This window comes from Hyperoodon ampullatus (assembly GCF_949752795.1).
Source record: "Hyperoodon ampullatus genome assembly, chromosome: 3".
NCBI classification, from domain to species: domain Eukaryota; kingdom Metazoa; phylum Chordata; class Mammalia; order Artiodactyla; family Ziphiidae; genus Hyperoodon; species Hyperoodon ampullatus.
Window position 1 is genome coordinate 50,158,723 of NC_136916.1, and position 13,484 is coordinate 50,172,206.

Below are 13,484 nucleotides of genomic sequence, written 5' to 3' on the forward strand. Positions count from 1 at the left end.
TTGTGGGGGGAGTGGAAGGTAGGGTCAGGAAAGGAAGACTTTCTGAAAGAAATCATATCGAGCTTAAGAATAAAAGGAGGGGGCTTCCCTGGTGGCGCAGTGGTGGAGAGTCCGCCTGCCGATGCAGGGGACACGGGTTCGTGCCCCGGTCTGGGAGGATCCCACATGCCGCGGAGCGGCTGGGCCTGTGAGCCGTGGCCGCTGAGCCTGCGCGTCTGGAGCCTGTGCTCCACAATGGGAGAGGCCACAACGGTGAGAGGCCCGCGTACCGAAAAAAAAAAAAAAAAAAAAAAAAAAAAAAAAAAGAATAAAAGGAGGATCTTCCAAGCAGAGGGAATGGCATATGCAAATGCATGGAGTCTTCTAGGAAGTGCCCACTGTTCATCATGACTAGAGCACAAGCAGTGAGATAAGCAGGTATGAATGGCTAGTAACAATAATAAGTAATTAAAGGCCAGATTAAAAAGGGACTTTTTGGACTTCCCTGGTGGTCCAGAAGTTAAGACTCCACCCTTCCAATGCAGGGAGCACGGGTTTGATCCCTGGTCAGGGAAGTTCTGCATGCCGCAGGGTGTGGCCATAAATAAATAAGTAAATTTTTTAAAAAGGGATTTTTTCCTAAAAATAGGAATACCATATGATCCTGCAATCCTACATCTGGGTGTATATCTGAAGAAGAACATAATTCAAAAAGATACATGCACCCCCATGTTCATAGCAGCACTGTTTACAATAGCCAAGACGTGGAAGCAACCTAAATGTCCATCGACAGAGGAATAGATAAAGAATATGTGGTACATATATACAATGGAATATTACCCAGCCATTAAAAAGAATGAAATAGTGCCATTTGCAGCAACATGGATTATCATACTAAGTGAAGTAAGCCAGACAAAGACAAATATCATATGATATCACTTATATGTGGAGTCTAAAAAAATGATGCAAATGAACTTATTTATAAAACAGAAACAAACTCACAGACATAGAAAACGAACTTATGGTTACCAAAGGGGAGGGAGGGAAGGATAAATTAGGAGTTTGGGATTAAAATATACACACTACTATATGTAAAATAGATAACCAACAAGGACCTACTGTATAGCACAGGAAATTATACACAACATCTTGTAATAACCTATAATGTAAAAAAAGATATATGTATAAAAACTGAATCACTTTGCTGCACACCTGAAACTAACACAACATTGTGAATCAACTATATTTCAATAAAAATTTTTTTTAAAAAGTAAAAAGGGATTTTTTAATACTAAGGATTTATTCAAGCCAATATAATGAACGACATAGAAAAGCAATCAATTATCACTTTATAATTACCCTCCAAAAGAAGAAATTGAAACATGTCCTACACAATGGCAGCCTCGTTAGGATAAGTCCTAAGAGAACAACTCTGAGAGGGATAACACTCATTGGAATATATACTTTAGTATGTGTGTTACTTTGTCATACTTCATACATCAAAACAAAAGCACTCAGTCAAGATGGACTTAAGAGGTGCTGTCCCTGTTCCACCCCAACCCCAACCTTGGACCAGAGGTCAGATGAGGGGTGATGAAGAAGAAGACATCTGAGACAATGCTAAGAAAATGCTTGTGTAAATTCAAATTTCAGAAGACATAATGTATATTAAACAAAATTCTTGAAGGCTGCTGTACTCTCCACTATATAATTTTATAGACAGATTGTTATTCTTGCTTATGAGCATATAAATTCAATGATGTTTGGCAGCTCACTCATAATTTTGAAAAAAAATGAAGTATCCTTTTTACATGGGCTGAAGATGTCTTTGCTGGTTGAGCTTGAGGGTAAAACCGGATACAATTATATATTCAGTTAATTATTCATAACTTGAGTCTGAAATGAATGTGTATATATTTTTCACTTATTCACTTTATAAAATTCAAAACTAAACCCAGCAGCAGTTGTGTCTTTGGCATGGTGACAAGTTTCTTTTCTACAGTGAACCAGTAAAAGAAATTGTTCCAAAGAGAATTTCTGCTTCCCTATTTCAGAAAAATTCATACTGGACTGCATACATATATTACACCTCACTCTTGAGTGATGCTTCCACATCCCACAGGATAGGTACAGAGACGCAGCAGCACACATTCCTACGAAATATTTTCACACACAGAGTTAGGTTATGGCCATTTTAGAGGAAAACTAGGCTTATTTACTGGACAATTTTAGTCCGCAGGACTTTAAGGATTCAACTCATACAGGGAAGTAGCTAGGTTATGGGTTAAAGTCATGTGAGAATAAGAGTTCAGATCTAGACATGGTCATGTTTGTTGGGGAGGATAGGAGATGTGCATTTCATCCAGCAGAAGTTAGGAAAGACTAGTACTACCTCAGATTACTGATCAAAACTAATAGTGTGAACAAAGCTTCAAGTCCATATTCAAGTCCTTTGTGAAGATGTTAATACAGTGTCATAAAAGAAATGGCAAATATGAGGTAAAAACTATCTGACAGTATACATTTTATAATATAAAAGCACAAAATTTGGCAAAATCATGGCAACAAATAGATTGGAGATCGTGATTCACATTTGGAAAGCAGATGATGGACAGAGATCCATCTACCCTGAGTAGGGGTGGTTACCAAAAAATCACTCCGCTGATTAATTAATGTTCTTGCAAAAGTATGAGACATAGTATTACCATGCTTGGTTTATGACTAAAATAAACATTAATTTTGAAGAGGGAAGTTGATTTTACTCTTCCTTCTCTCCTTTAAGATATGAAATGTTGGGGCTTCCCTGGTGGCGCAGTGGTTGAGAATCTGCCTGCCAATGCAGGGGACACAGGTTCGAGCCCTGGTCTGGGAGGATCCCACATGCCGCAGAGCGGCTAGGCCCGTGAGCCACAGCTACTGAGCCTGCGCACCTGGAGCCTGTGCTCCACGAGAGGCCGCGATAGTGAGAGGCCCGTGCACCGCGATGAAGAGTGGCCCCCGCTTGCCACAACTAGAGAAAGCCCTCACACAGAAACGAAGACCCAGCACAGCCAAAATAAATAAATTAATTAATAAACTCCTACCCCCAACATCTTCTTAAAAAAAAAAAAAAGATATGAAATGTTAATAGCAGTATGACCACCTATAATCAGAAACATACAAATAAGTAACAGCCTCCAATTACAAAAAGCAGAGTTTGATTGATGATGATGGTGATGATGTTCATTTTTACCAATGATAATGCTTTTCTAATTCTTTCTGGGCTGGGTAAATAAAAGTGAGAATTGATAACTAAAGTGAACTGTCTCAGCCAATTACAGTTCCTGCATCCAGATTAGCACAAAATTAGATATAGCATTGTCATTCAACAAAGCATTAACAATTTGTTCAGCACCTTTAGAATCAAAGTACAGTTTTACTTGTTTCAAGAAGACAAGTAAGTGCATTTTAAAATACACAAACAATTACTGGGTCAACTGGGAATTTCATTCTGTTTAACAAAATGAAGCGCTAACATGGCTCTATGTAAGGCAAATGCATTTTTTTTAATTTTTAAATTTAATTTTTTTATACTGCAGGCTCTTATTAGTCATCAATTTTATACACATCAGTGTATATATGCCAATCCCAGTCGCCCAATTCATCACACCACCACTCCTAGGCCCCCACGATTTTCCCCCCTTCGTGTCCATACGTTTGTTCTCTACATCTGTGTCTCAATTTCTGCCCTGCAAACTGGTTCATCTGTACCATTTTTCTTTCTTTTTTTTTTATCTGTACTATTTTTCTAGGTTCCACATATATGCATTAATATACGATATTTGTTTTTCTCTTTCTGACTTACTTTACTCTGTATGACAGTCTCTAGATCCATCCACGTCTCAACAACTGACTCAATTTCGTTCCTTTTTATGGCTGAGTAATATTCCATTGTATATATGTACCACAACTTCTTTATCCATTCGTCTGTTGATGGGCATTTAGGTTGCTTCCATGACCTGGCTATTGTAAATAGTGCTGCAATGAACATTGGGGTGCATGTGGCTTTTTGAATTACGGCTTTCTCTGGGTATATGCCCAGGAGTGGGATTGCTGGGTCATATGGTAATTCTATTTTTAGTTTTTTAAGGAACCTCCATCGTATTCTCCATAGTGGCTGTATCAATTTACATTCCCACCAACAGTGCAAGAGGGTTCCCTTTTCTCCTCACCCTCTCCAGCATTTGTTGTTTGTAGTTTTCTGATGATGCCCATTCTAACTGGTGTGAGGTGATACCTCATTGTAGTTTTGATTTGCATTTCTCTAATAATTAGTGATGTTGAGCAGCTTTTCATGTGCTTCTTGGCCATCTGTATGTCTTCTATAGAGAAATGTCTATTTAGGTCTTTTGCCCATTTTTGGATTGGGTTGTTTGTTTCTTTAGTATTGAGCTGCATGAGCTGTTTATATATTTTGGAGATTAATCCTTTGTCTGTTGATTCGTTTGCAAATATTTTCTCCCATTCTGAGGGTTGTCTTTTGGTCTTGTTTATGGTTTCCTTTGCTGTGCAAAAGCTCTGAAGTTTCATTAGGTCCCATTTGTTTATTATTGTTTTTATTTCCATTACTCTAGGAGGTGGATCAAAAAAGATCTTGCTGTGATTTATGTCAAAGAGTGTTCTTCCTATGTTTTCCTCTAAGAGTTTTATAGTGTCCGGTCTGACATTTAGGTCTCTAATCCTTTTTGAGTTTATTTTTGTGTATGGTGTTAGGGAGTGTTCTAATTTCATTCTTTTACATGTAGCTGTCCAGTTTTCCCAGCACCACTTATTGAAGAGACTGTCTTTTCTCCATTGTATATCCTTCACTCCTTTGTCATAGATTAGTTGACCATAGGTGCGTGGGTTTATCTCTGGGCTTTTTATCTTGTTCCATTGATCTATGTTTCTGTTTTTGTGCCAGTACCATATTGTCTTGATTACTGTAGCTTTGTAGAAGAGTCTGAAGTCATGGGGTCTGATTCCTCCAGCTCCGTTTTTTTCCCTCAAGACTGCTTTGGCTATTCGGGGTCTTTTGTGTTTCCATACAAATTTTAAGATTTTTTGTTCTAGTTCTGTAAAAAATGCCATTGGTAGTTTGATAGGGATTGCATTGAATCTGTAGATTGCTTTGGGTAGTATAGTTATTTTCACAATATTGATTCTTCCACTCCAAGAACATGGTATATCTCTCCATCTGTTGGTATCATCTTTAATTTCTTTCATCAGTGTCTTATAGTTTTCTGCATACAGGTCTCTTGTCTCCTTAGGTAGGTTTATTCCTAGGTATTTTATTCTTTTTGTTGCAGTGGTAAATGGGAGTGTTTCCTTAATTTATCTTTCAGATTTTTCATCATTAGTGTATAGGAATGCCAGAGATTTCTGTGCATTAGTTTTGTATCCTGCAACTTTACCAAATTCATTGATTAGCTCTAGTAGTTTTCTGGTGGCATCTTTAGGATTCTCTATGTATAGTATCATGTCATCTGCAAACAGTGACAGTTTTACTTCTTCTTTTCCAATTGTATTCCTTTTATTTCTTTTTCTTCTCTGATTGCCATGGTTAGGACTTCCAAAACTATGTTGAATAATAGTGGTGAGAGTGGACATCCTTGTCTCATTCGTGATCTTAGAGGAAATGCTTTCAGTTTTTCACCATTGAGAATGATGTTTGCTGTGGGTTTGTTTTATATGGCCTTTATTACGTTGAGGTCGGTTCCCTCTATGCCCACTTTCTGGAGAGTTTTATCATAAATGGGTGTTGAATTTTGTCAAAAGCGTTTTCTGCATCTATTGAGATGATCATATGGTTTTTATTCTTCAATTTGTTGATGTGGTGTATCACATTGATTGTTTTGCGTATACTGAAGAATCCTTGCACCCCTGGGATAAATCCCACTTGATCATGGTGTATGATCCTTTTAATGTGTTGTTGGATTCTGTTTGCTAGTATTTTGTTGAGGATTTTTGCATCTATATTCATCAGTGATATTGGTCTGTGATTTTCTTTTTTTGTGTATCTTTGTCTGGTTTTGGTATCAGGGTGATGGTGGCCTCATAGAATGAGTTTGGGAGTGTTCCTTCCTCTGCAATTTTTTGGAAGAGTTTGAGAAGGATGGCTGTTAGCTCTTCTCTCAATGTTTGATAGAACTCACCTGTGAAGACATCTGGTCCTTGACTTTTGTTTGTTGGAAGATTTTTAATCACAGTTTCAATTTCATTACTTGTGATTGGTCTGTTCATATTTTCTATTTCTTCCTGGTTCAGTCTTGGAAGGTTATACCTTTCTAAGAATTTGTCCATTTTTTCCAGGTTGTCCATTTTATTGTCATAGAGTTGCTTGTAGTAGTCTCTTAGGATGCTTGTATTTCCATGGTGTCTGTTATAACTTCTCCTTTTTCATTTCTAATTTTATTGGTTTGAGTTCTCTCCCTCTTTTTCTTGATGAGTCTGGTTAATGGTTTATCAATTTTGTTTATCTTCTCAAAGAACCAGCTTTTAGTTTTATTGATCTTTGCTATTGTTTTCTTTGTTTCTATTTCATTTATTTCTGCTCTGATCTTCATGATTTCTTTCCTTCTGCTAACTTTGGGTTTTGTTTGTTCTTGTTTCTCTAGTTCCTTTAGGTGTAAGGTTAGATTTTTATTTGAGATTTTTCTTGTTTCTTGAGGTAGTCTTGTATTGCTGTAAACTTCCCTCTTAGAACTGCTTTTGCTGCATCCCATAGGTTTTGGATCATTGTGTTGTTTTTTTTTTTTGTGTGGTATGCGGGCCTCTCACTGTTGTGGCCTCTCCCGTTGCGGAGCACAGGCTCCGGATGCGCAGGCTCAGCAGCCATGGCTCACGGGCCCAGCCGCTCCGCGGCATATGGGATCCTCCCAGACCGGGGCACGAACCCGCCGTATCCCCTGCATCGGCAGGCGGACTCTCAACCACTGCGCCACCAGGGAGGCCCTGGATCATTGTGTTTTCATTGTCATTTGTCTCTAGGTATTTTCTGATTTCCTCTTCGGTTTCTTCAGTGAACTCTTGGTTATTTAGTAACATGTTGTTTAGCCTCCATGTGTTTGTGTTTTTTACGTTTTTTCCCCTGTAATACATTTCTAATCTCACAGCGTTGTGGTCCGAAAAGATGCTTGATATGATTTCAATTTTCTTAAATTTACTGAGGCTTGATTTGTGACCCAAGATGTGACCTATCCTGGAGAATGTTCCATGCGCAGTTGAGAAGAAAGTGTAATCTGCTGTTTTTGGATGGAATGTCCTATAAATATCAATTAAATCTATCTGGTCTACTGTGTCATTTAAAGCTTGTGTTTCCTTATTAATTTTCATTTTGGATGATCTGTCCATTTGTGTAAGTGAGGTGTTAAAGTCCCCCACTATTATTGTGTTACTGTCAATTTCCTCCTTTATAGCTGTTAGCAGTTGCCTTATGTATTAAGGTGTGCCTATGTTGGGTGCACATATATTTATAATTGTTATATCTTCTTCTTTGATTGATCCCTTGATCATTATGTAGTGCCCTTCCTTGCGTCTTGTACATTCTTTATTTTAAAGTCTGTTTTATCTGATATGAGTATTGCTACTCTCACTTTCTTTTGATTTCCATTTGCATGGAATATCTTTTTCCATCCCCTCACTTTCAGTCTGTATGTGTCCCTAGGGCTGATATGGGTCTCGGTAGACAGCATATAGATGGGTCTTGTTTTTGTATCCATTCAGCACGCCTGTGTCTTTTGGTTGGAGCATTTAATCCATTCATGTTTAAGGTAATTTGTGATATGTATGTTCCTATGACCATTTTCTTAATTGTTTTGGGTTTGTTTTTGTAGGTCCTTTTCTTCTCTTGTCTTTCCCACTTAGAGAAGTTCCTTTAGCATTTGTTGTAGAGCTGGTTTGGTGGTGCTGAATTCTCTTAGCTTTTGCTTGTCTGTAAAGCTTTTGATTTCTCCACTGAATCTGAATGAGATCCTTGCTGGTAGAGTAATCTTGGTTGTAGGTTCTTCCCTTTCATCACTTTAAGTAGGTCATGCCACTCCCTTCTGTCTTGTAGAGTTTCTGTTGAGAAATCAGCTGTTAACCTTATGGGAGTTCCCTTGTATGTTATTTGTCATTTTTCCCTTGCTGCTTTCAATAATTTTTCTGTCTTTAATTTCTGCCAATTTGATTACTATGTGTCTCGGCATGTTTCTCCTTGGGTTTACCCTGTATGGGACTCTCTGCACTTCCTGGACTTGGGTGGCTATTTCCTTTCCCATGTTAGGGAAGTTTTCGACTATAATCTCTTCAAATATTTTCTCTGGTCCTTTCTCTCTTCTTCTTCTGGGACCCCTCTAATGTGAATGTTGTTGCATTTAATGTTGTCCCAGAGGTCTCTTAGGCTGTCTTCATTTCTTTTCATTCTTTTTTCTTTATTCTGTTCCACATTAGTGAATTCCACCATTCTGTCTTCCAGGTCACTCATCTGTTCTTCTGCCTCAGTTATTCTGCTATTGATTTCTTCTAGTGTAGTTCTCATTTCAGTTATTGTATTGTTCATCTGTTTGTTTGTTCTTTAACTCTTCTAGGTTTTTGTTAAACATTTCTTGCATCTTCTTGTTTTGCCTCCATTGTTTTTCCGAGGTCCTGGATCATCTTCACTATCATTATTCTGAATTCTTTTTCTGGAAGGTTGCCTATCTCCATTTCATTTAGTTGTTTTTCTGGGGTTTTATCTTGTTCCTTCATCTGGTACATAGCCCTCTGCCTTTTTATCTTGTCTATCTTTCTGTGAATATGGTTTTTGTTCCACAGTCTGCAGGAGTGTTGTTCTTCTTGCTTCTGCTGTCTGCTCTCTGGTGGATGAGGCTATCTAGGCAAATGCATTTTTATTTCATACAAATATAAAAATGAAAAGGTTGTATTATCTAACTCACTATTGTGATGCGCTAAATGTTCTGGAAACATATTTCCCCAAATACTTTACCTCCTAAAAGTAACTACCTGAACTGAGAGAATCTAGGTGATTATTTATATTCTGAAACATTGGAACTCTGTATATAAATAAAATGTACTAACTCAATTTTTTAAATGAATTTCAGTAAAACCGAGGAGACAATATTAATATTGTAACATTCTTTTTCACTTACACAGTTCCCTTATACTTAAAGACAAATGCCTTTCTTCTCATATAATTACTAATGCACCAAATTATACTTACTAAGAGAAAGAACACTTTGTAAGATGGACCTAGAGTCTGTGACACAGAGTGAAGTAAGTCAGAAAGAGAAAAACAAATACCATATGCTAACACATATATATGGAATCTAAAAAAAAAAAAAATAAAGGTTCTGAAGAACCTAGGGGCAGGACAGGAATAAAGACATAGATGTAGGGAATGGACTTGAGGACACGGGGAGGGGGAAGGGTAAGCTGGGACAAAGTGAGAGAGTGGCATGGACATATATACACTACCAAATGTAAAATAGATAGCTAGTGGGAAGTAGCTGCATAGTACAGGGAGATCAGCTCGGTGCTATGTGACCACCTAGAGGGGTGGGATAGGGAGGATGGGAGGAAGACACAAGAGGGAGGAGATATGGGGATATATGTATAGGTATAGCTGATTCACTTTGTTATAAAGCAGAAACTAACACACCATTGTAAAGCAATTATACCCCCCAAAAAATAAAAAATAAAAGAACACTTTGTAGTTTCAGGTATTTATAGAATGGGGAGAGATGAAATGACAGAAGTTTAGCATGAATTGTCATCTTTAAAAGATCCTTAATCTCTAAAATTCTAGAGTATTAACCCTTCAGCAGATTACCCATTAATATGAGGAACTTTACATATATATATATACATATATATATATGTGTATATATATATATATATATGTATATATATATATATATATATATATATATATATGAGGTGCTATTCCATCTGACAATGACCTTACCCAGGCACTATGTACAAATACTGTATCTAATATGCCTTGTGTGTAGTCTGGGATATGAGAGAGTGTAGGGGTGAATTTGAATCAATAAGATGACTAATGCCTGAAATTGCATTATTAGTCTTTCCTTAATTAGCTAAAGGCATTGATTCATGTTAGAATGCAATTATTTTTCATAGAATGGCTTAATACATAAACCTTATGCTAAAATGGAAGGCTAGGACTGGATTGAGATTAGGAGAGGCATTTTAGTCCTTATTCCACTACAGTCTCTGTGACCTTGGGCAAGTTACCTATGTCCCCTAAAACTTCAGTTTCCTTGTCAGTAATTTATGAGGTACCAGAGACTCATTTTTACCTAGTTTAGCATTTTGTCTGAAGCTGGGCTTATCATTTCATTAAATTTTAGGAATTCACTAAAATGTTAAATGGATATTTAAGTACAAACATCTGAAAATTACACGCCTTACATGTTATCATCTATCTTTTCTAAAAATGGCATAAAAAAGGAAGACAATCCAAATACATACATAAAATCCATGCCAGGTGATAGGAAAGATACTGTAAAGAATCTGAATATTTACCAAGGGTATCGGTATTTACAGTTTGCAGGTTTGCACAATACAGTAGACAGAGGCTTGAACTCAGAATCAGCAAATTTCCATTAAAATTCCAACTTGATCATTGAATTTGTAAGTCTCCCCCCTTCCCTACCCACCCCGCTCTATGTAATATGCATACTCTAAGACTAGGAAACAGGCAACAGCAAATGAAGAAATAGATGGTAGTCTCAGGGAGTCTTAGGAATTGCCTTGAATTGATATTTTTTGTCTAAGGACCATTCTGAAAATGAGGAGTTGCTTCAAAGTTTAGTTTATAGGCATGCCTCTTCTTATAATAGTTTTTGCTTCAGTTCTTTATTTGATTGGAGGTACAGAAAACACATGCTGCAATGAAATCACTTGAAACTTGTTTCTCTTTTTGATCTTAATAATTCTTTCTGTGTTTTGACTACTAAAAAAGCCATTCTCTAGCAAACCAATATCATGGCATAGCTATCTATTTTAAAAGTATTAATAAAAATGTATATATTTTTAGGTTCTTATAGCTAGGGTATATTTTCTAAAGGTGTCCCAGGGGCCTCCTCAAGAAGGGATCTTTTTGTTAAATTAATAAATCTATCCAAAAATAAGCTTCTCATTTCAATCTATTTTAGAAAAAACAAAAAACTCACAGGTTGAGGCCTTTACTGCCCATCTACCCTCACATCCTCATAAATTGGTTTGGTGTTTAATTTTTGATCTAGGAAAGAATAATTCATTTTTATCTTCATTTAATTTAAATAGTCAAGGAGTAGTCTATAGAGATTGAATAAATTTAATCCTTCTGCAGTTAGTGTCAAATTAATTCATTCTGGATGTGGATAACTAAAGAAATACAGACCCTCCCACACACTGACAGAAACCTTTATCAGGTTTAATGTTTTATGTAAATGATACTACTTGAAAGGAAGCTTGTCTTGTTTCTCCCTCCTCCCTTCCTGTCCTTGTTAATTGTTTATTTTTAAACTAAACTTTCTTTTTCAGTGTCCTCTGAGGACTGTAGTCTTCACTGGATCAACTGTGTGATCCTACAAGGATAATATTCTGCCACTGATTTGGCTCCTTTGGGTAGAGAAATTAAATTTTCTCCCCTAATAAAGTTCATAGCTACATAACTTCTGTGGGATGCTCCAGCGAGGATGACCTCATGAAGACGATCTGGCTGTGTCTTGTGTGCAGCAAGCAGATAGGGTCATTGTAAAGAGCCACTGGTTTCACAGGGCACGATCCATCTGGCTCATTCCAGGCTTGTCGCAAGGGATGATTTCTGAGGACTGTTGTCCCTCCTATTGAGAAGCCCAGACACAAAAAGCTACCAAGTAAGTCAGCATCCAAAACATTTAAAACACCCTTTCTTCTTTCTTTTCTTTAAGATTAGCATTTGGGGTTATATGGTTGATGTCCATATAGGTTTTATAATTAACCATCTTAATAGAAGAAGAATATAACAATTTAATACACTTCTTTTAATTACTCGTACAGCTATAAGTGCATAGTGGCGATTGCTAAACATGACTCTTCAAGATTTCTTTTAAAAAGATAATTTAGTTATCTCTTGTCAAGTCACTATTTAATGTTATTTTCTATATTTGCTGTGATAAGCATTAAAATCTGTATATTGGTTGATAAATCATTGTTTAGGAGTGTCTAAAGGGTAGAGTAAGTGGTATGAAATTGCCATAGTGTAATAAATGGTTATTTGATAATGAATGAAATTGTTTGAAAATACTGTTAAAATGTCAGGTTTAAACATATACATCATTACTCAAAAGGAAGGCAAACATGGAAACCACAGTGACATCATAAATATACTGCAATAAACACATTTATTTATACTGGGCAAGTTGTAGGTACTTTGTATAAATGTGTACAAATTGATATATGAAGTTAATTTCAATCTGTAAAAGTAATTGCATTGGTTTAACTTATTTAACTCTCCTTACAATTATATTTATTGCAGAAAGAGAAGGTAAAGAAATAAATGATGATAAATAGATAAAATACATAGGAAATGGGAATTGTTTTACAATTTAATTACACTGTCACATAAAATTATCACACAAATACACCAACCTGACAGCAGAAATACATTAAAATTCTATTATCTAATGCAGAGAACAGTTTTTTGTTGGCTGTTATTTCACTTGCACATTTAAAATACTTTTATTTTTTTCCACCAACATGAAATGTCAAACGATCTCAAAAGCAAAAAGGGTAAGCTGGGAACAAAAACTGTCTGAAAGAAATGTTCTGCTTTGTCCCATATTGTGAAGATTGATACACAGTCTAAGAAAAGGGCAACAAAAGCACCCCATCCCTCATGATTGGTATATGGAAGAAATGTAAACTCAGAAACTCACAATAGAAAATGAAGTTAATCGATTTGTTAGACTTGTGCAGAACTCACAGGATGTGCAAATAACTTAGTAGCTGTACATCTTAAATAGCATAACATTTCATTTTGGGATAAATAAATATACACGGCAAAAGATTCATTCGTCTTATAAAACCAACTTGGGCTTCCCTGGTGGCGCAGTGGTTGGGAGTCTGCCTGCCAATGCAGGGGATGAGGGTTCAAGCCCTGGTTTGGGAGGATCCCACATGCCGCGGAGCAACTAAGCCCGTGCACCACAACTACTAAGCCTGCGCTCTAGAGCCCGCAGGCTGCAATTACCGAGCCCACGTGCCACAACTACTGAAGCCCGCGCGCCAAGAGTCAGTGCTCCACAACAAGAGAAACCACTGCAATGACAAGCCCGCACACCACAACAACGAGCAGACCCCGCTCACTGCAACTAGAGAAAGTCCACAGCAGCAACGAAGATACAACCAACACAACCAAAATAATAATAATAATAATAATAAATTAATTAATTTTAAAAAAGTAAAATCAACTCAAACATTTATTTCCTAATACTTTCTAGGTATATGCTAGATGCTGG